Raw genomic sequence first — 22,160 nt, 5'->3', positions numbered from 1 at the left:
AATTGTACATCACAGCATTATTTATATTGAAGACTTGGCCACAACTTAAAGATCCTAGACGAGGGCTCCTCCCAAGTCCTTGTAGCCACCTGGACCACAACGTTGCTTCTTGTGTCTCTGCCTTTGCACCTGTCATTCCTGGTCCCTGCATGAAGCCCCACCTCGCCCTGTGTCTGTGAGCTGAGTCCTCTTCCTTATCCTCAACACTTTGCACCGGCGTTTTCAAGGCTCCCTCTTTTGTTCCATCAGTGGCTCCGACATGCTTCCATTTCAGCACTTGGAGACTACGTGTAATGACTTGTTTACCGTCTCCTCCACTCTGCTGTGACTCCTTCAAGGGTGTGGTCCATCTCCTTTTAATCTTAGAATCACTAGCACACTGCTAATGTGGCAGGTAGTTGATAAATATTTGTTAAAGGAATGGATGAAGCATTTACTCAAACTTTTTACAGCCACTAAAGATGATGATTATAAGGAGTATGTGTCAATGACTGAATACATCATAATGTTAAATTCTAAAGGCATTATATATGGAATTATCTCAAAGTAATATTGTTAAGTGAAAAAAGCAAGATGCAAAACAGTATACACAGAAGGCTACCATTTTGTTTTTAAAAAAGCATATTGGCAAAGGAGAGTGGAAAATGTATATATATGCATGTGTCCTTGTTAATGGTAGGCTATCTATGGAAGAAATAAAGGACATTGGTAATAATAGTTTGGGTGTGCCTGGGCAGGCTTGGGAACTGAAAGATAGGATGAGAAAGAGACCTGCTTTATCTTTTAATACAATCTTTTGTTTGTTTTTGAAATTTGTACCATATACATGATATAACTGTTTTGAAAAAATAAATCACTCTGTGAAATTTTATGCAGTTATATGAAAAAAAGGAGTTAATTCTTGCCAAATAATAACAGTTGCTAGATGGTGGGATATTGGGTGATCTTATTTTCATGTTTCTGGTTTCCAACATTTTTTTAAATTATAAATAAAATTATAAATAAAGACAAACAAATAACTAAGTAATTGTTATATTTATTTCATCACAACTCAGTAAATTCTGGTCTATTTTAAGGAGCCAAGAAAGAGTAATATGCTCGCTGGAGACTGCTACGGCCATCTCCTTTATAATTCTGAGATTGAAAAATGGTTAATAAGTTTAATTACTGAAAAGTTAATCAGCTTTCAAATGGCACTGAGAACAGGTAAAGCATGTTCTTCTAATAGTTGCCTAGCTGAACAGCAAGATATGACAACAGTGTTTTAACCTAAGACACCAAATTTAATGAGCTTGTCTGTCTCTATCTCTGTTTCACTCTTCTCACCCACCTGTCTGCCTCCCTCTCTCTCTCTTTCACTGTCTCTCTACTCCTCTATATTTTTCTTTTCCTTCTCTGTGGTGGGCCATGCTGGTTGCTGACCCACCCCGTGGCCTCCTTTCTCTCAAAACCCTAGTGATGTTCCCGTGTCCCCCTCTTTTAACAGCCATATGCTTTGGGAAGACCTACCCTGCCCAGCTGACTCCAGGGGGAGAGTCTTGACCTTCCAATGTTTGGTTCAGAAATGGGCATGTGACATCCTGGCCAGTGAGACATGAGGAGACTCTGCTGGGGGTTTCCTCACATCTAAGAGATGGTTTCTTGTTGCTCTTGGACTTAAGTGTGTTTGGCTGTGATGCCTGGATCCTCTGCAGCCTGACAATAAAGACCATACCAAGGATGGAAGAGTGAGAAAATGAGAAGAACAGAGGCCTGCATGACATCATTGCATGGCTGACTTAAGCTCTCAGGACTTCCTTTCGTAGGAGACGCTTGCCTGGTAGGCCTCTGTGGGAGGTTTTCTGTTTCATGCAGCTCAAAGTACCCTGACTAACGCTCTCCTGAGGTTCCCCCGCACCCTCTGATTTTCTCTTTTTGAAGCGCCGCCGGAATATCCACGTTTCTCTCAGCACCACTCTTTTTCTACTTTTCTCTCCTCTCTCCTCTCTTCCCCAACTGTTCCTGTCTCTCTTAAACAATTCAGGGGAGACTTTTAGCACTGTGACCCGCTCACACCCGCTGCTTTCTCTCAGACTTTCTCAGCCGCAAAGTGCTTCCCCCTTTCCAGCCACGTGTGTACTCCACGGCAGACAGGCCTGTGTAGACCCAGGCCGAGTGGCCTGAGAGTCTGTCTCACCAGAGGAGAGTCAGTAACAGAAGGGTCTCTTCATGTGGCTGAAATGGAGGCGGTGTTTTCAGGAGAGCCGGGGCCCATGTTTCCAGGAGGAAGCCAAACTCTCACTCTCTCTCTGCAGAAAGAGGAAGGAAGCATAAATGCTGAGAGAAACAGCCACAGAGTCTCTGAGAGCGTGGGCTGCACAAATGGTCGTGCATTTTGTGCTCTGAAAGGCTTCCGGCCCTGCTACAGGCTTTCTACTTCTGGATTTCTTCAAGAGGACGCTGTCCTTGAGGTTTATGAGATTTTGGATAGAGCTCTCCCAGTCTGCCATTTTGGCTTTAGCTGCCTTGAAGTGGGCATCTCACATTTGCAAATCAAAGAACTGTGATTAAAATATCAGGCCATCCCACCTCAAATCCATTAGGAAATGGGGACAACTTAAAACATTTTTCAACTGATCATAATATAAAATTAAAGTGTACTTTTGTTATATTTAATGAATTAAATATCGTGCTTACTGTTCTTTAGTTGAAAGGTTAGTAAATTAAAATGTTATATTTCGTTAAGAAGCAAGTGATCCCTCAGGGTTGGTGCCTTGCCCCCGCCATGGCCCCCTTGCCCCACGGCCACACACACCCGTTAAAGAAGACCAGCTTTCAGGGCCCCAGGAAGAGAGTAAAAAAGAGAGCATATCTGTCTCATAAATGTGATTGAACAAGTATATATAGAACACAGTTGTTTCACATTTAAAAATCAATTATAATTGTGCAATAAAAAGAATTCTTTTACAAAATATAACAGAGCAGGCATTGACTTTTTTTTTTTTAATTCTGCCATCTTTTGAAAATAGCACCTCAATTTCCTGCTGTTTTGGAAATAGCTAGGCCTGTGAGTCAGAGTGCCAGGCCCTTCCCTCACCTTCCCAGGGGGCAGAGCGTGACAGGAGTTTGGCCCATCAGAAGCTCCCTTCGTGATACTGAGCAGAGGGAGGAAAAGACCAAAAACTCCTGGAGGTCATGGATTGCAGCCCTGGACGAGCCTGAGGCCACCCTTGAGAATGTCGTGATCCTTCCGGTTCTGCTGCTCTCTCTCTGACCCCATAAGCTAACTTATTTCTTTCCGGTGAATTCCCTTTCTGATTAAATTCATCATTGCCTGTTTCTATGGCTTAGACCAAAAAATTCCTAATCAGTACTATATGAACTTTTAAAACTGTACTTTTCAGAGAAAAATATTAACTTTTTTCTAATTTCAAAAGTAAGATACTCTCATTATAAAATATTTAGAAAATACAGAAAATGTTTTTAAAGAATCAGCCGTGACAACATTTCCAAAGAAAGCTATTGTCAATATTTTGATATATTTTCTTCATTAATAAATTTTTTTATATGCTTGATCTCATTCTGCAGAGAGAAAACTTAAACCTATTAGATCTTCCATTTGCCAGTGCCCAGAAATAGTGCAGAGAAGTCCTCCATGAGAACAGAAGCAAGGCCATCTCAATTTCCAGGCCGTGGTTATCAGCCGGGATCCTAACCTCTCTGCCCCTTATCTGTAACCCTTGAGAGTTTTCCTCTTCTACCACGTATCACTCTTTGTTTCCATTCTTATAAGACAAACATGCTTGCATGCTCCCTTACATTCCTAACTCACTCCTACCTCCAACCTCAAAATGCCATTCCCACCCCACAAACTCTACCTTCCTCCATCTGTCACCACGGCAAATTATTTTGCAGTTAAGCATAATTCAGCCCCTTATGAAACCCACCCCATTTAACTCTAGGCATGCTGGTCATATCCAGTAATTCCCTCTTTCACCATTTGGTTTCTTTTACCTTCTAAAAAACTTTGCTTCTGTGATATATCCCTTTCCAGTGGAGCTATAATTGGTAGAGCATTGATCTTAATGTTCAGAAACAGGGAATAGATATTAGCAGATCTGTCAGATATCTGCTTAGGTTTTATTATGTACCGTCAACTGATTCAACAACAAATATTTATTGAGCACATCTCCTGTTAAAGCACCTGTGTTCACAGTTCCTGCCCTAGGAGTGCAACTAGAAGAGATAGACACAGAGGGGTAAGGACACAGGTCAGAACGGATCAGTGGGGCAGCCCAGTGGTATAGTGGCGAAGTTTGTGCACTCTGCTTTCACGGCCCCGGGGTTCACAGATTCGGCTCTCCAGCGCAGACCTACACATCACTCATTAAGCCATGCTGTGGCAGTGTCCCACAGGCAAAATAGAGGAAGATTCACACAGATGTTAGCTCAGTGACAATGTTACTCTCCCAAAAAAAAAAGAAAAGAAAAAAGGATGGATTAAGCGCTGCAGTCCCATCAAATTACAATGTGCATACAGAACCACAAAAAAAGCCCCTTCCAGTTCTATTTTTCTTTCCTTCTCTTCCTTTCTTTCTTTTTCTTTTCTATAGTAGTAGCATTAAGTACAATGACTAGGAACAAAAACTAGTTACATTGATCAAGACTGAACATCTTATATCTGAATCATTTATTTGAATGAGTCCATGATTCTGAAAGAATAAGTTTTAAATTTTACACTTAACCACAGTGGTACAGACATTGTGGAAAATAGTTCAGCAGTTCCTCAAAAAGTTAAACAGTGTTAGCACATGATTCAGCAATTCTATTCCTAGAGACTACATATACCCAAAAGAATCAAAAGCAGAGACCCAAACAGATTCTTGTATGCCAACACACACAGCAGCACAATAGCCAAGTGTCCATCAACATGTGAATAGATAAACAAAATATGGTATATACAGACTATGGAATATTATTCAGCCTTAAAGAGGGATGAAGTTTTTTTTTTTTTTTTTTAGAGAAAAGAGAGATGAAGTTTTGATACATGCTAAAACAGGGATGAATCTTGAAAACATTATGCTAAGTGAAATAAGACAGGCACAAAAGGACGGGTATTGTATGATTCCACTTATATGAAGGACCTAGGGCAAATTCATGGAGACAGAAAGTACTGTAGAGGTTACCAGGGACTGAGGAAAGAGGGAATGGGGAGTTATTGTTTACTAGGTACACAGCTTCTTTTGGGATGATGAAAAAGTTCCAGAATGGATAGTAGTGATGGTTGCACAACATTGCAAATACTTAATACCACTAAACTGTACACTTAAAAATGGTTACAATGGTAAATTTTATGTGATGTATATTTTAGCACAATAAAAATGTCTACACTTAAAATAATAAACTAAGGAATAGTTCAACATATAAAAGTAAGTTGCTCTTGCAAGTCTGAATATGATAAAAATTAAATCTCCGATATATGCACTCTAAGGCTGTGAGTTGCATGTGTCCTCACTTTAGGAAATCTAACAGGATTGTAAACTAAATGAAGCGGTGATTGCAGGTAAGAGAACCTATTGTACAGAGAGTTTTCTCCAAGCGTTCCTTTAGACAAGGAGCTTTCCTAGTCAACTTAATTGTTTGCAAATTGATCAGGAACAACCCAACAAAGGCCGTTGAGAGCAGAAACTCCCTGGGAGGAGGTACAAGGAAGCTGGTGTCTCTCTCTAGTGCACAGTTGCACACAAGAGGCCAGCCACCTGCATTTCGCTCCTCCTGGAGGAGCTGGGGCCCCTCTCAAGCCTCCTAGGAGAATCCGACTCCTCTGCGGCAGTTGGGGATGTGGTGAGAGCATAGCTACCTTCTGAGCTGATGACCTGAGCTTTCATTTCAATGGTTTAGCCACCTTTTCTATTAGACTGTACACTCCTTGAGGGCAGAGATCAGATTTTCTTGATCTGTGTTGGCTTGCAAGCATTCCACACATGCTGGGTGCATAATATTATTGACTGAATAAGTGAATTAATTAATTGATAACTTCAGTAAAAAATGGTGATGGAAAGTCAAACAAAAATAGTTATAAAGCAGCTCTGAAATTCTAATATACATGAAATACATTCTAGTCACAAAAATCAAATGACGCATGCAATCTTAGAGAAACATTCCTCAAAGCATAAAGTAAGAAAAATCTGTGTTCACATTTATCCTATCTTCTCCTGAAAAAGGGACATATTTTCTTCTGTGTTTGTAACTCTGCCTTGTACCCAAATGCACCACATTCACTGGGTTCACAATAAATTCTGTTGACAGAATGAATGACAAGGCAAAAAATAGCTCACAGAACTTTTCATTTTTTGCAAGTGGAGAAAGCATATTAAACCATCTGCTGATTAAAAATATGCATGTTTTCACTTGCATATGAATCAAATTAACATACATAATCCAGCATCTTCACATTGCTAGATTCACAGCCATAGTCAATGTAATTTTCCATGTTTCTTCAAATTCATCAATTCCAGAGTGACATAATTAAGTTACTAGGCTTAAAATACACAGTAATGATTTAAAACTAAAAGCTAACTTTTGTTTTATTTCAATTCAATGATCGTTTATCCTCTAAAGGTAAAAATGGCATGAGATTGTTGGAAATCTAAAGTTTTATCTTCAAATTTGCTCTACTAATACCTAATTTCTCCATGGGAAACTAAAATTTGAGGCACAGAACAAGAACTCTTATCTCTCAGGATGACGAAGTAGGATTAACCAAAGTGCTCTGTGTTGAACCCTAGCACCTTACTACCTTACTATAACCCCAGAAATGTGCATATTTTCAAGTCGCAGCTCCTATAGCCTCCGCTTCCACCTACCCCTCTGCTCCTGCTGGTCCACCACCACCTTCTCTCCGAGACTGTCTGAAGCATGGAAGATTCTCTGTGAAGCAGAGGAACAACTCTTTAGACTGTTACACTAATGGACCAGGCAACTGCCACGGGAGGAAGAACACATCCAAACTGCAACCTAGGTCAGAAACAACACTAGGTCTGGGCCAAGACAGTTAAGAGGGGCTCCAGTGCTGTCACTGAGAGAAGCTTGTCCCTTCCTCTTAACTTCTCAGTCGCTCAGGACTCACCACCATCTGGAGCACCTCTCTAGGACTAACAACGTAGTCTGGGTGGAATCTCTGGCACCCAGCCTCCATTGCACCCTGCTATCGATATAACTCTGGTACTATGAGTGCCCAGCACTTTGGTCCTCGGGTCTTCCCACGATGCTGGCACTGAGCCATTGAGAACAATAGAAGTCTTTCTAGAGTGGTGTTTTTTAGCTTTGTCTGGTGAGAAGAACATAAACACAGATTCCCAGTTCTTTCCCTAGATGTCTGTATTTAGTAGGTCTATCTGAGGTCCAGGAATCTGAATTTTTAACACGTGCCAGTGACGCTCTTCACCAGGGTATTTTGGAAAATACTCAGCACATCTTCAGAGTCTCCTGGTAGGGGTAAGTTACACTGTGTGGACTCAAGGCTTGTCATCTACGGGGAGAATGAGGGGGTGTGTGCTTTGCACATGGGGAAGTCTTTGTAAATCCACAGCGTGTTGTCATTGTCATGATCATATATCTTTAGCCACAGCCACGGGGACAATATGCCTATCAGGAGGTGAGCTTATTCTCAACGAATAGGGCTAAGTGACCAGCCACAGTCTTTGAGGTCCTAGAAGTTGGAGGAGGATGAAGAGTAGCCAAAGGCAGAGGGGACAGGGAGGAGGAGGAGCGAAGGCTTGGATCTGGAAATTAATACATATGCATTTCAATCCACAGCTGCTTTGGCTGCTGATATAAATCAAACAAAGACGGAGGGAGATTCAGGGAGAAAACGTAAACAGCATGAATTTTTCAGATATTAAAGACCGAATGAGTTAGCTGAATTATTCATTTATTGAAGTTCCAATTTTATTTTTTAGCACTACTATGTGAATGAATTTGAGTTGGGCTCTGAAATACAACTAGGTGATAAGATAAGCACCTGGAAGATGGGTGGCAGTACAAAGTAGGGTGCCTGTGAGCTTTAGTCATCGAGATGAGGTTGCCACAGCTGGGGAAAAGTTTTGGCAGTTTTGTTGCTGACTTACCATAAATTAAAGATGGATGTAGTCAGAGCACAGTCTCCCCCATGGACACAAAGACCAGGCCCTTCCTGACAGTATCAATGAAGAAAAATTTGCAGTCATGCCAGAAATGAAAGAAATGTATATATTCTTTCAGGGTCCTGGGAGATAATTTAGAGATAACAACCACTCTCTTTTTGAGACTTGAACAGGAAGTTGTGAGCTAAATAGTAGCCTGCAGAATCACCTGGCATTAAGAAAAGGAAAATCGTGCTCCAAGTCACCTTAAAAAGATGAATTCAGTCTTCCGTGATTGAATGTTGCTGCACAGTCACAGAGAAATGGACTGGCTTTTTATGATCCTATCTAAAGCCATAATTATACAACTAAATATTAGCAACTCAACTCAGCAAAGGCACACCGAACAAATAAATAATATGAATGAGTGGAGCAGCTAAATCTCCTTGATGCAATTGTTTGGAAGACTCCTTCAAGTCTCCGAAGAAATCTGAAAGGATACAGGAGTCCAAATTAACTCTCTTTAGGTCAGAAATGTACCTAGCCTTTTTAGAAGTTATGGCTCCTTCCATTGTGACAAACATTCCCAAGGAGCTGAGCTGCAGCCAGAAGATGGCTTGGGATAATTAGGAAGTATATTACATGCCAAAAGTACCTTAAATGCCAAATGTGCCTCAAAGTAGCCTCTTTTGACAAATGTGCAAAAAACACAATAATTCTCATTTTCAATTATAATTACTTAGGTCTCATTATTTTTCCTCAGATACGTATAAGAAAAAAGATTGTCCATGCCCATCCTGCTGATAAAATTTCTATCACTGAAACTTTCCTTTTAAAACTAACAAGGCTCTTTATCTCCCTGAGTTGGCCAGATAATGATTTTACAGGCCACTCAGAATTACCAGAGAGCACTGAACTGGAGCAGCACAGACAAATGAGATCCCTGTAGATAAACCACGTAATTCAGGACTGTCAGGACTTGCAGCCTCTTCCCTCACTTAACCTTGTACCGAAGCTGCTGTGGGTAATCAGATGCCCTGCATGCCTTTTTCTGTTGGAATGGAAAGTGGATTTTTGGGACACGTTAGACTGGTAGAGGGAGAGGCAACACCTTGTGAAGGTGGGAGAGCTGTGGAAGGACTTAGCAGATCTACCCTAACTAACCCACCACCTTAGATCACCGACTTCACTACTCAAACCCTTAGCTTCCTGATGTGAAAGGGAGGCATTAGACTGAACCTGTGGGATGGAGATCTTGATCTGGAAGAGCTCTCAAAGTCCCTGCTTGGGGAAGTGGGAAAGTCAGTGGGTTCCAGGCTATGGTTCTCTCCAAATAGTGCTGCTTGTCTCTCTTCACACATTGGGGTTTCATAGATTTCATTTTCTGAACGAGTTCCCATGCTAAAGGAAGTTTTCAAACCCTGGACTAAAACGCCTGTTCCTGTTCAGCTCTCACATGCTCTGATTCTTTAACATTCAAGGATAAGAGGGGTGAATGCCTGCTAATGTAACTAGAAGGTTCTCACTTACAGTGTTAACTAGATAGTGACAGAATCTGCAACATGGAAGAGATGCTTGAGGGATGTGGAAGAGGAAACTTAAAGAGAAACCCAGATGGTGCCTCTCTCTTCCAGGTTAGGAAGGAGAGCTGTATCACTCTTCCTTTTCTTCTCCCAGCAAACTTCTACCCCTTGCCCAGGGGTTCTTAGCTCTGGCCATCCAACAGAATTGCCTGTGGAACCATTAAATCGTGCAGGGTCTGGGCAACACCTCTGGGGATTCTGAGTCAACAGATGTGGGGGTGGAGCTTTTTCAGCTATTTCAATTCTGGTTTTTGTGCTCTGTGTGTGGGTTTTGTATTTTTTAAGATCCATAGGTGACTTTGATGTGTAACTAGGTTTGAGAATCTCTGCTTGGCTTCAGCTCTGCGACCTTTCCTAAGACTGTTACCAAACACAAACACACATTCATTTATCTGTTGCTCAGGAGGACCAAAAACTGGAAATGCCAAACTTGTGGCAAGGAAAAAGGTTTATTATCAAAAGGCAGCCAGATGAGGAGATGGGAGTTTGAACATAGATCCACCACCTTGAAGTGAAAAATGTAAGGGTTTTTTTTCTGGGGTTTTAGGTAGGGGAGGGGGAGCATGTGGCCTTGCTGGTTGGCACCTTCCACCAACCTGTCTTTGGCCTTGAAGACTGAATTTCTCTTCCCTTGCCTGTTTAGACTTTTCTGTTAGTTTTCATCTTCAGCCTGTGTTTGAACTTGTGAGGATGAATCTTGATGTCTGGACCTTGACATTCTGGGAAACACAGCTCACTCATTTACTACAGAGGGACAGAAAGCCCCGCTTAGTTTTGAACAACAGTTGATTATGCTGAGTATGCACAGCTGCACTTAGCAAAGCTCATCTCAAAGTTTTTTCATTTGCTTCTTCTAGCCCAGGGAAGATTTTTACCTCTTCATCCTTGGTTTCAAAACCGTTCTCTTAAAAGACATTAGTGACCTCCAACAATGTCAGTTATCCGTTTTAGACAGATAACTACAAATCTAACTTTCTAGAAACAGCCACCTTCCATCTGGGTGCTCTAGCAGCCCGTCACCCACCGGCCAGCCTTGCCTCCGATACGCTCCATCTGGTGGTGGCACAAACCTTCTTCCAGGGTCTCAGGCTCCTGGTGACCTGAAGGCATCTTTCATTTAGCCCCTCCCTGTGCTCCCAGCATCCTATCCACACAGACTTAACAAATACACCCCTGTATCTGATCCTAAGTCAGATCCCAGCTTTCCCTTTCTACTGCCGCTCTTCATACCAGGCTTCCTTTATTTCTTGTCTATATTGCTTAGATCCACTCACAGTGGTCTCATTCTCCCATCCTTACCGTCTTTGATCCATGCTAATCTGACTTTGCTACTCCCTTGTTTGAATAACTACAATGCTTCCTGCTGCCTACCCTTTCAAAACAAACCCCTTCATCTATCTTTTAGGTTCCGCAATATTAACCTAATCTGTTTCCAGCCTTGTCTTCGATTATACAGTGGCATGAACACAATCCACCCACCAAACAGCATCGCTCTTTCTTTTGTAATCATGACCTGTGCTTTCCTGATTATGTGCCTTCACGCTTACTGCTCTCTCTGCCTAGAAGGTCCTCCTCCCCATTCTATGCCACTTCCTTTCTAAAGGCTCTCCAGAGCTCTCCAAGAGACTCTGAAACACGATGAAAAACTTTGTACTTGACACTTACAGCAGCCATTATATCCTGTCTTGTAGGCTGGTGATCTGTGGCAACACCTTATCCCCTTTACTGAGCTGTCGCTTCCTCAGAGCTCGGCTGCCTTGTGAGCCTTGCCGCTGTCTGGAAAGTGAGCGGACTTTGGAGCAGAAAGCCCTCTTTAAATTTCAGCTCTGTCACTCACCAGCTGTTTGAGCTGGTTCAAATTATTTAATCCTTCCCTGCTTTAGCTCCCCCGTCTGTAGAATGGGAATATTAATATCCAGTTCCTAGGGTTAGTGTGAAGTCTGAATGAGATAAACCATGTAAGGTGCCTGACGGAAGAAAAGGCTCTCAACAAACCGAAGTTCCCATCAGCGAATGTCGAAAGGGGGCTCGACGGGCTGTCAGCCATAAGAGAAGGCGATGTCCTGCTAACCCAGCTTGGTGGGAACCCTCCTCCACAGAGAGTCACCACTTTGTCCTTTCCGCTCACTAAGAAGATGACAGGGCTGTTTTCATTTTTGAGGCAAGACTGAAGCAGAAGTAATGGCTTCCTCTCTGTTATGTGTGGGCCATAATCACAAGGGATGGTAGTAACGGTGAAAGGGCAGGTAGACAGGAAAGGGAAGGGAGAGCAGCAAGAAGAGCCTGAATGAAAATATCCAGCAATACATACCGAGAGACATAAAATGACCACGACTTTGCAAAACAAATATTACCAAGCAGCATTATGCAGCATAGAAGGAATAATCCACCATAGTCAGCTAATTTATTTTAGAGAAGTAGGAATCATTAAACAATAGGAGAGCTATTGTAATGCATCAAATACAAAAAAAAATAATTGCTTCTATAGATGCTTAAAATTTATTTGATAAGATTCAACATCAATCCAATATTATTTTAAGAGTAAAAAGAGAAAAAATATTTCCTTAATATAAGAAAAAGTATAAAATTAAAACCAACAACTAGCATTATATTTGGTTATATCCCCATTAAAAATATGTACAAAAGAAGGAATATTATTAATATTCTGAAAGTTATGACCAATGCAATAAGACACGATACAAAATGAAAGGTGTATTATTAATAATAAAGAGATAAGATGATATTTTTGGGGGATGATGTCATTATACAACTATTAAGTCCAAAGATATAATTTAAAAACTTATTAAACACAAGGGGATGAATGTAAGAGAAAGAGAAATGAAGAGCATTCCAATATAATTGAAATAATCAGCTAGAAACCTTTTAATATAAATATGTAATAAATATATATATAATAAATATAAATTTATAAATATATATAAACATTTGAAATGGTTTATAAAGATTTTAAAAGCTTTGAAATGGTCTAAAAAAGATTTGAGATAGTTGTGAGAAAAAATGAATACAGAGAGCCCATACATAGGAACAACAAAAAATTTAAAATAACTTAGAAGTAGCTTTAATGCATAATCTCTTTCATCTATTCAAAAACAGAGCAAAATTTTATTGAGATATACTTATGAAAGTTTAAGAAAATGGAAAAATAGACTGTGGTCCTGAGCAGAAAGAAATATGTTATAAGTATTTAAATATTTTCAAAATAGCATAGGTTTACTCAAGACATTCAACAAGTATTTACTGAGCACCTACTATATGCCTAGCAAAATTCTAGGTACTGAGGTAACTATATGGGCAGTGAATACCACAAAGACTCTGCTCGCATGTTCTTTAGATTCTTATGAAGTTGATACACCAAACAAATAAAACCTTACTATAATATAATGTCAGATATTTTCATTGAATAAAATAAAACAGGGTTAGGAGCTAGAGAATGAAAGGAGGGGGATGCTATGTAGAATAGAGTGGTCAGGAAAGGCTTCTGAGGAAGTAGCATTTGAACAGATATTTGAAGGTGTAACAGAGAGCCATGTGGCTGTCTGGAGGAACAGAGTTTCTTGCAGAGGGAACAGCAAATGAAAAGACCTAGGCATGGAAACATGCTTGATGCCTTCCAGGAACAATGAATAATCTGGCGTTGCTGAAGCAGAGTGAGTGAAGTGGACTGGTAGGAGACGGGGAGAAAGGTAATGCGGGACATGTCATATAGGGCCTTGTAGACCACATGAGGACTTTGAGTTTTGTCCTAAGTCCGATGGAAGATTTTGATCAGGTGAGGATGTGACCTGATTATGTTTTTAAAAGATTTGTCCTGTCTCCATGCTGAGAACAGACAAGGTAGAAGTGAGGGGGAAATAGTGAGAGCATTAGGAGGCTATTTCAGTAAGTCAGACTGGAAAAAATAGACTTGTACTAGGGTGGCAGGGGTAGAGGACTCAGAAGTGGATTCCAGACATATTTTGGAGATATGCATAAAAGATTTGCTGATGGGTTGGGTAAGAGGGATGAAAGAAAGGGAGGAATCAAGGTCGGCCCCTAGTTTTTTGCCTGGAAGCAACGGATTGGATCACAGTGTTAATTACTGAGATACGGAAGACTGGGAGAGGAGCAGGAGTCGTGGGATTGAAATCTAGGCTGTGTTTTGAACATGCTTAGTTTGAAATCTCTATCAGACTCCAAGTGGAGATGTTGAGAAGGCAGTTGCTATGGGTCTAAAACTCAACTTCTCAAGCCATCAGCGGGCAGATGGAATGTAAAGCCAGCCAGTTGGCTGAGGTCATCTCTGGAGACCTAGAGACGCCTAGGGCTCACCAACATTTAGAGTTTGGGACAGGAAGATCTAGCAGAGGAGATTGAAAGGAGGCGGCTACTGAAATAGGAGAGAACCCGGGAGAGGTTGGAGCCAGAAGCCAAAGAAGTGGTTTACTATGACTCTCACCAAAATATCAGTGATGTACTAACCAAAAAAACATTCTAGGGGGCTGCCCTGTGGCTGAGTGGTTAAATTTGTGAGCTCCGCTTCAGCGGCCCAGGGTTTCGCTGGTGTGGATCCTGGGTGCGGACATGGCCCCGCTCATCAGGCCATGTTGAGGCGGCATCCCACATAGCACAGCCAGAGGCACTCACAACTAGAGTTACAACTATGTACTGGGGGGCTTTGGGGAGAGGAAGAAGAAGAAAGATCGGCAACAGAAGTTAGCGCAGTTGCTAATCTTTAAAAATAAAAAGAGTTAACAGGATGTGTTCCATAAAAAAAAAAAAAATCATTCTAAAACATACCAGAAAAGCTTAATGCTAGCACTTAGGATAATGAACCATCCTGCCCCATACTTCTTTTGTAACAGCTGATATGGACATGATGTTTTTATGACCTTGTAAAATGAAAATGAAATCTTTCTTACTTAAAAAAACCAGTTTGCTTACGTAAGCGCTCTGTCTGCTGCCATTTTTACACTGGCACACTTGTTTCAGTCACCTTGCTGGTGCCCTCGTCACAAGTTAATAAAATGTAGCACATGCTGAGAAAAATTTGTCTAAGAAATGTTGCTTTTGATACTCATAAATTTAGCCTATTTTATATAAGAATCTATCACAAAATAAGGAAGCCTATTAAATTATTGGGCGGGGACGAATTATTCAATAAATGGTATTGGGACGAGTATCTAGAAATATGAAAACTAAATTGATTTCTCACTTTATTCCACACACTAAAGTAAATTCTAATTGATTAAAAAGTTAAATATTTAAAATTCTAACAATAGAAACACTTAAAGAAAATACAGACGTTCATTTACAAATGTCCATGGGGGAAAGATTTCCTAAGCTTAGAAATAAGAGAAGAAAGTATAAAGCAAAAGACCAACAGATCTGAATCTATAAAAATGAAAGATTATATGCACAAAGACTATGAGGTAACTAGTAAAATGGGAAAATGTTTTCAATGAAATGTCAAAGTTAACATATTTTGTACATAACGAGCTCATGCAAACTGATAAGAAAAGCAGTAGGGCCCCAGTGACAACTGGTCATTAGAATATTCACAGAACAGATGACTACCCAAAAGAGAAAATCCAGCTAGTCAACTCATATGCAAGCATGTTGACCCTCAATAATAATCAGAAAAATAATACAACAAATTGCTATCATTTTTAACCAACACAATTACTAAAGATTAGTTTTCAAAAATCATAATATCCTCTTGGGAAGAGTTCAGTAAGGAGGACCCTCTTTTGTTCTGATGGTATACATTTAGACAAGAAATCTGAATTTGTATCAAGATCTTTAAAAAAAAGGTCCACAGTCAATGGATGACCCAGCGTCTCCACTTGAAGACTATTTGAAAGAAATAATCCTTATATGGAGAAAGCTTTTCACAAAAATAAACACATGATTATTTGTAATAGCCTCCAAACAGAAATAGTATAAAAGTTTTGCAGATACAGTGGACCTGAAATGGTTAAATTAGAAAACAGCCTTCCTGTTACAGGCAGAAATAGTTCTTAATGTTACAAAGGAAGTTTCAGTGTGTGCATATTTCTGCCAGTGGGGATCTTTTTGTAGCTCTCACCCCAATCAGTAAGTTACTCTGTCCACCAAAAAGAGGAGTTTAGCTTCCGTACACAGAATGTGGGTACGACATAGAGACCGCTGGCCAGGGAACACAGAGAACCCAGATTAAAGGATCAGAAAGCTCCAAGGTCGTGCAAATAGAAAGGGAGCTTTCTCTGGTTGTAAATAAGCAGCAGTAGGCATCTTTGCAGAGCTTACTGAAGGAAAACAAAGTCTCCTTTGCAGTAAAGTTGATAAAGACTATTATTTTGAGCAAACTCAAAGCAAAGACAGACTTTCTGTAAAGAAATAGGGACGACCATAGGGGCCTGCCCAGTGGTGCAGCAGTTAAGTTTGCCCTTTTCACTTCGTCAGCCCAGGGTTCACCGGTTCAGATCCCAGCTATGGACCTGCACACAACTTGTCAAGCCATGCTGTGGCAGGCGTCCCACATATAAAGTGGAGGAAGATGGGCACACACGTTAGCTCAGGGCCTATCTTCCTCTGCAAAAAAGAGGAGGATTCGCGGTGGAAGTTAGCTCAGGGCTAATCTTCCTCAAAAATAATAAAATTAAAAAATAAGGGCCACCATAAAATAAAGACACTTCTACAAATAATGGCATAGGAAAAGAAGATGAAGAAGATCATGAGAACTCAGATGAAGTGCAAAGTCAAGGAATCCACAGCAGACCAGAGACGACTCACTTAGCCACATTTCCATGCGTGTTCATTTATGTGCTTGTTCACTCTTCCCTTAAGTTATTGGTTGATTCATCAAATATTTATTGAACAGCAAATGCATGCCAGGCACTAAGCAACTACCAGGGGTTACCTTAGTGAAAGAGTGATCTGCTTTCACAGGACAGATGGTATTAGCAAAGCTAGGATTGAAACAATAGCGCAAATTATTATTTAAGTTCAAATGTGCTAAGTACTAACAAAAAAGAAGTTTTGAAATCTGTGAGAATAACTGACAGGAGAACATAACCCAACTCGAGGATCAGAGAGTCCTCCTCTGGGTTTCTATGAGACTTGAAATTTTAAATGAAATTTGAAAGGTTAAGAATTTTTACCAATTCCTTAGTGGAGAAGGAACTGAAAATCTTATTTGTGGTTTACTGAATATATAATACACGTATGTTTTCTACACAGTTAAATTAAGTATAATTACAGTTTTTGTTCCATTGTATGAATTCGTCATATTCAACAAGTTCTATTATTTTTATGAAGACCTAAGTTATTCTTTTGGACAGGTTTTCAGACTGGGTGGACCCTTTCCATCTATTTAGTCAAGATTCTGGCTTTAGCAACCCTCCTGCCTGGTGTTCTAACCATTACCAAACCCTAACCATTTAGTATAGGCATTTCAAGATCACACATTCATTTAAAACAACATGTGTCAAGTGCCTATAGTGGTGCTAAGCTCTATTTTCACAGCTGAAGTTACAGCGGAGAGGAAGACAGACAATGTCCCCAACCTTACGGAGTTTACATTCTAGTATGAACTTAAAGTCTATATTTCTTTTTTTTTTAAAGATTGGCACCTGAGCTAACAACGGTCGCCAATCTTCTTTTTTTTTTCCCTTCTCTCCAAAGCCCCCCAGGACATAGTTGTATATTCTAGTTGTGAGTGCCTCTGGTTGTGGCATGTGGGATGCTGCCTCACCATGGCCTGACAAGTGGTACCATGTCCACGCCCGGGATCCGCACCAGCGAAACCCTGGGCTGCCGAAGCGGAGGGCGCGAACTTCACCACTCGGTCACGGGGCCAGCCCCCTTAAAGTCTATGTTTCTAATGTTCTAATTAACATTCCCAATAGCAACATATAGGAATGACCACTTTATTGCATTATCATCAACTTTGTGTATTATTGTTGCTTGTTTTTATAATGAAGAAAAGTACAAAAAAATTAAGGCATTGTTATGAGTTGAACTGTGTCCCCCAAGGAAGATATGTTAGAGTCCTACCCTGCCCCCCCCCATCAGAATGTGACCTTATTTGGGAGTAGGGGTTTTATAGATGTAATTAGTTAAGCTGAGGTCATTAGGGTGGGCCCTAATCCAGCATAACTGGTGTCCTTATAAAAAGGGGACATTTGGACACAGAGACACACACAGGGAGAATGCCAGGTGAAGATGAAGGTGGAGATCGAGGCTATGCAACTATAAGCCGAGAAACACCAGTGATTGACAGCAAACCACCAGAAGCTGGGAGACGGGCGTGAACAGAGTCTCCCTCAAAACGCTCAGAAGGAACCAGCGCTGCCCACGCATTGTGTCAGACTTCCAACCTATGAGACAGTAACTCTCTGTTGTTTAAGCCCTGGCCTGTGGTACTTCGTCAGGGCAGCATCAGCAGACCAATACAAGTATATTTCTTACTTTGGGTTCCTCTGAAAGCAGAGATGAGAAAAGGACTTAGTGCTAATTAATGTTTATTTGACATTTGTGCTCAGGATGTAAACCTCACTCTTAGAAGTATCACAATGTTTTATTAGTTTGTTTTCTCTTATTTTCCCAGTGGGTTTAGACATAAAAGATAACAAAGTAAACCAAAGGCCTTCAATGAACAATAAAGGTCTCCGCCACAGATGGCCAAATTTGGGTAATCAACAACTAGAATTGGATGTAGGCATGGATCTAGGTTTTATGGGGCTTGAAATTTATTTAATCTTCTCTAAGAGTATAAAAGTACAAATACAGAATTAAGTACAAAAGTAAATATTTATTTAGAATAAAAAGAAGTTAAAACAAGTTACAATTAATAGAAATTATTAGATAATGAACCATACAAATACTCCTAAATCTAGAAATTTATAACATTCTTGTTTTTTAATGATCTCACGTTCCTTTTTAATGCTTTTTTCCTACTTATTTTTGCTGCATATTCTTTGATCACCTCTTCATATGGCTTTCAAAGAGAGAGAAAAGAAAACTAACTGTCTTATGCTAGCATGGTTGGTCAGAATTTGTGTTTAATTATTGATAGATGGGATGCACAAAACATGCAACATCACACATAGATGTACTCGCTGCTACAGGATTGTGAGCCAGAAACACAGGAATTCTAAGAAAGTCTCTTTCAGATGACTCTCATAAAAACGTATTTGGAGTTTATATATAATATGTCATCAAGCATATTCCTGACAGGAGAGGATTTCTGCCTTGATGACGCAGTCATGGTAACTGAATCCTCTGCTTATAATTTTTACACATCTGATGCTTGGAGGGATTTTCCACAGAATTGCTTCTCACTCTGATTATTGCAAACCTTGTTTTTCTCCATTACCCACGTATTTCCAGTACTAGGTGTGGGACACATTCTTATGCTGACATGACCTCTGACCCTGGTCCTTCAAGTCACCATGCCTGGTAAGTTGGCTTAAGGGCAGGAAGAGTATCCAGAAGCCATTTGTATACCAGGTCAGCCAGTAATAGCTTAACTATAAAGGAAGTGACTGTGGTATTCATAAATATATCCCACTAAACCAAAATTTAGTGTGCCCCCAACTCAACTTCCCCTTAACCAGCTTGCCAAAATGCTCTTGTCCACAGTAACAGCACCTGACTGCGTGTGATAGACGGGAATTCAAAGCAGAAAGAGAATGGCTTTGACTGATTGCAGTGAAAGTATTTTACTTTTGCAAAGTTCACAAAATCTACAACTGTGTGAAAGTGTCAGGGTCCTTCCCAGGGCATTAGAAGGAGTCCACGCAGGAGAGGAACCCTCCACGAGGGGGCTGTGAAGCTTGAATTTCATTTGCTTCATGGTAAACCTGCCTTTCACGGTGCTAAATGAATGATCTAAACCTTCATCACAGGTATGTTCTTTATATATTTAATTTTGATCATTTGTACTTTGGCAGCAAGGAATAAAGGTGAGACAATCTTTCTGGAGCAATGGTAGGCTATGATGAAATGGAAAGAGAGTGGGTAAAAGAGAAGAAGAGATAGAAGAGCTGGAAACTGGTAGTGCGGATGGAAATAATAACATACAAGCGCAAAATATAAGTGTGTTCTCTGTCCTAGATGCCTAATATAAAGGTTAGAAGATGATCTTCAAAGATGAGATAATGTCAACCTGATTTGATTAACCAAGGGAGTCAGAGAACATGGTTTTGTTCCATCCAGACAAGTCTGTGATATAAGGACCTATCTACTGAAAATTAACTTGAGTTACTACTTTGTACCTTATTTTCATACAGGCCTCAGACCAAACGATTTTCCTACCATGTTTATAATGGAAAATGCACTCCATTTTAGCAACAGTGACAATAAATTGGAAAATGCCCAAGTCTATATTTGTCAGAGTGATAGTAATGGTAACAATAGTCTGTGAATTGTTTGGTTTTATATTCTTTGGTTCACCTGAAGCCGTCAGTGTTAAGGTAAGAATAGCCATTGGCCATTGGGTAGATTTCTTTATAATAAAAGGAGTGTTCTTTTGATTAATAATTAAATTGCACTATAGATCTTAAGATAGAGGAAAAGCAAAGAAATAAATTTCAAAGGAATTAACATGCAATCTGTTTTTTAGTGAGTATAAAAACAAAGAAACAATCCAATAGATCAATAAAAGTAACAAGGACTTGAACAGGTTTTAACTTTGGCCTCAGAAGCTAGAGATTACTCAGGCGTTCTTGCTAACCAAGAAGTACCCTACTCCTGCTTTAACCATGGAGCTGTAAGATGGAAGAACATGCTGACATAGGGGTCAGATTTTCAAACTGCCTTGATCTGATCTCTCCTGTACTCATTTTCTCTAACATGGTGGCTTTCAGCAGCACGAATGTGTTATCTCACTGTTCTGTAGGTCAGAATCCAACACGGGTCTCGCTAAAATCAAGGTGTTGGCAGGGCTGTGTTTTCTTCTGGAGGTTCTTGGGAAGAATTCATTTCCCTGCCTTTTCCAGAGTCTAGGAGCTGCCCACATTCCTTGGCTCGTGGCTCCTTTCTCCATCATCAAGTCCAGCAATGTAGCACTTCTTTCCATAGATCCGTCTTTTTCTGACCGTGGCTAGAAAAGGTTCTTTGCTTTTCAGGGCTCACGTGATTCTATGGGACCCACCTGGATAACCCAGAATGCTCTTCATCTTAAGATCCTTGACTCAACCACATCTGCAAAATCCCTTCCTCCGTGTACGGTAACAAATTCACAGCTTCTGGGGATTAAAACGTGGACATCTTTGAGGGGCCCTTAGTCTGCCTGCCACATCTGCCTAGCCTAGAACACAGAGTGCAGGGGTCAGCAGCCTTCCCACTCTACTGCAAGGAACATTTCATGGAATATCTCCATTCTTAACCCTCCAAAGGGTTAACATGATGATGTGACAGTGAGGTAGATGGGAATAGCTTTTCTCTGTAAAAATGAATACTACTACCAATAGTAATAATAATAATAAGAAGAAAAGGTCATTGGTGAAGTCTCTCCTTTTAGGAAGAACTTCTGAGGGTTGTATTTGTGTGAAGTGAGTGGCCATCTAGCCTGCACATGAGACCAAGCGATAAAATATCACTGCTTTAGTTCTTATTTGTCTTGGCTTGATTTAAACTGCTGCCTTTACGATAAAACCAAAGGGCATCAAAGTCCATTTCCAGACTCCTGGGAGTCCACTTCCCTTCATTGCTACCTTGTCATTTTGTGCTTTCCTGATTTTGCCCAAATATTTGCAATTTGGGTGGGGGCCACAGCTTACCAGTCAGCTCAGAATTCTTTTCACCTGTGTACGCTATTATTCAACTTGTAAGTAAACTCTAGTCTAACAAAGATCCTTTGAACTTTCCATATCAAAGAAAAATCACTCTTTTTTAGACTAACATCTAAAGCAGCTCAGCATGCATGGAGAGAGATGTCACAGTTGCAACTTCGAGATCCAGCTGAGATCTTCTGGCAGGCTGTCACCTATTGACTAGAGATCTTTGATTTTGGAAAATGATTGGTTTTTATGTAGATGTTGACCTCTGCTAAGTAGTCCTTCCTTTTATGCCATTAAAACTGTTTGCAATCAAGACACTAACCTCTACCTCGTTCCTCCTTTGAATTCTTTTGTCACTTTTTACCTACAGATACTCTCCCACAGTCAAGGCAGGTCTTCGTACACTACGGTAATGACTGAGCAGATGAATGGATGGATGGACAATGAGACAGTGCTGTGTGGTCGATAAGCCCAGGTCTATCAAGTCTTGGCTCCGTCAATAACAGCTCTATGACTTTGGGCAGGTTGGCTTCTCTGGGCCTCATCTAGAAAATGTGAATAATAACACCTGCCTTGTAGGTTTGTTGTAAGAATCTGAGATACTATATGTAAAACCCCTGAAACACAGAAACTCGCACTAGATCTCTCTCAATAGGAATCATTACCCAGTGTTTTGCTCTCTAGGGATTACACCGCCAACCTTCAATGATCAA

The 22,160-nt window shown here is 40.5% G+C and overlaps 1 long non-coding RNA gene across 1 annotated transcript; it reads left to right on the top strand.

Annotated features, from left to right (window-relative positions):
- Window positions 1–1,648: 1,648 nt before the first annotated feature.
- On the top strand, window positions 1,649–21,681 carry LOC139044833 (uncharacterized). The gene is made up of 4 exons (XR_011502123.1): window positions 1,649–1,819; window positions 19,055–19,123; window positions 20,794–20,890; window positions 21,564–21,681. It is a non-coding gene; the product is annotated as an uncharacterized lncRNA (long non-coding RNA).
- Window positions 21,682–22,160: the final 479 nt, after the last annotated feature.

The sequence above is a fragment of the Equus asinus genome, chromosome 3 (genome assembly GCF_041296235.1).
Source record: "Equus asinus isolate D_3611 breed Donkey chromosome 3, EquAss-T2T_v2, whole genome shotgun sequence".
In the NCBI taxonomy this organism is placed as follows: domain Eukaryota; kingdom Metazoa; phylum Chordata; class Mammalia; order Perissodactyla; family Equidae; genus Equus; species Equus asinus.
The sequence above is the reverse complement of the archived record's forward strand: the minus strand, read 5'-3'. Positions and strand labels throughout refer to the sequence as shown.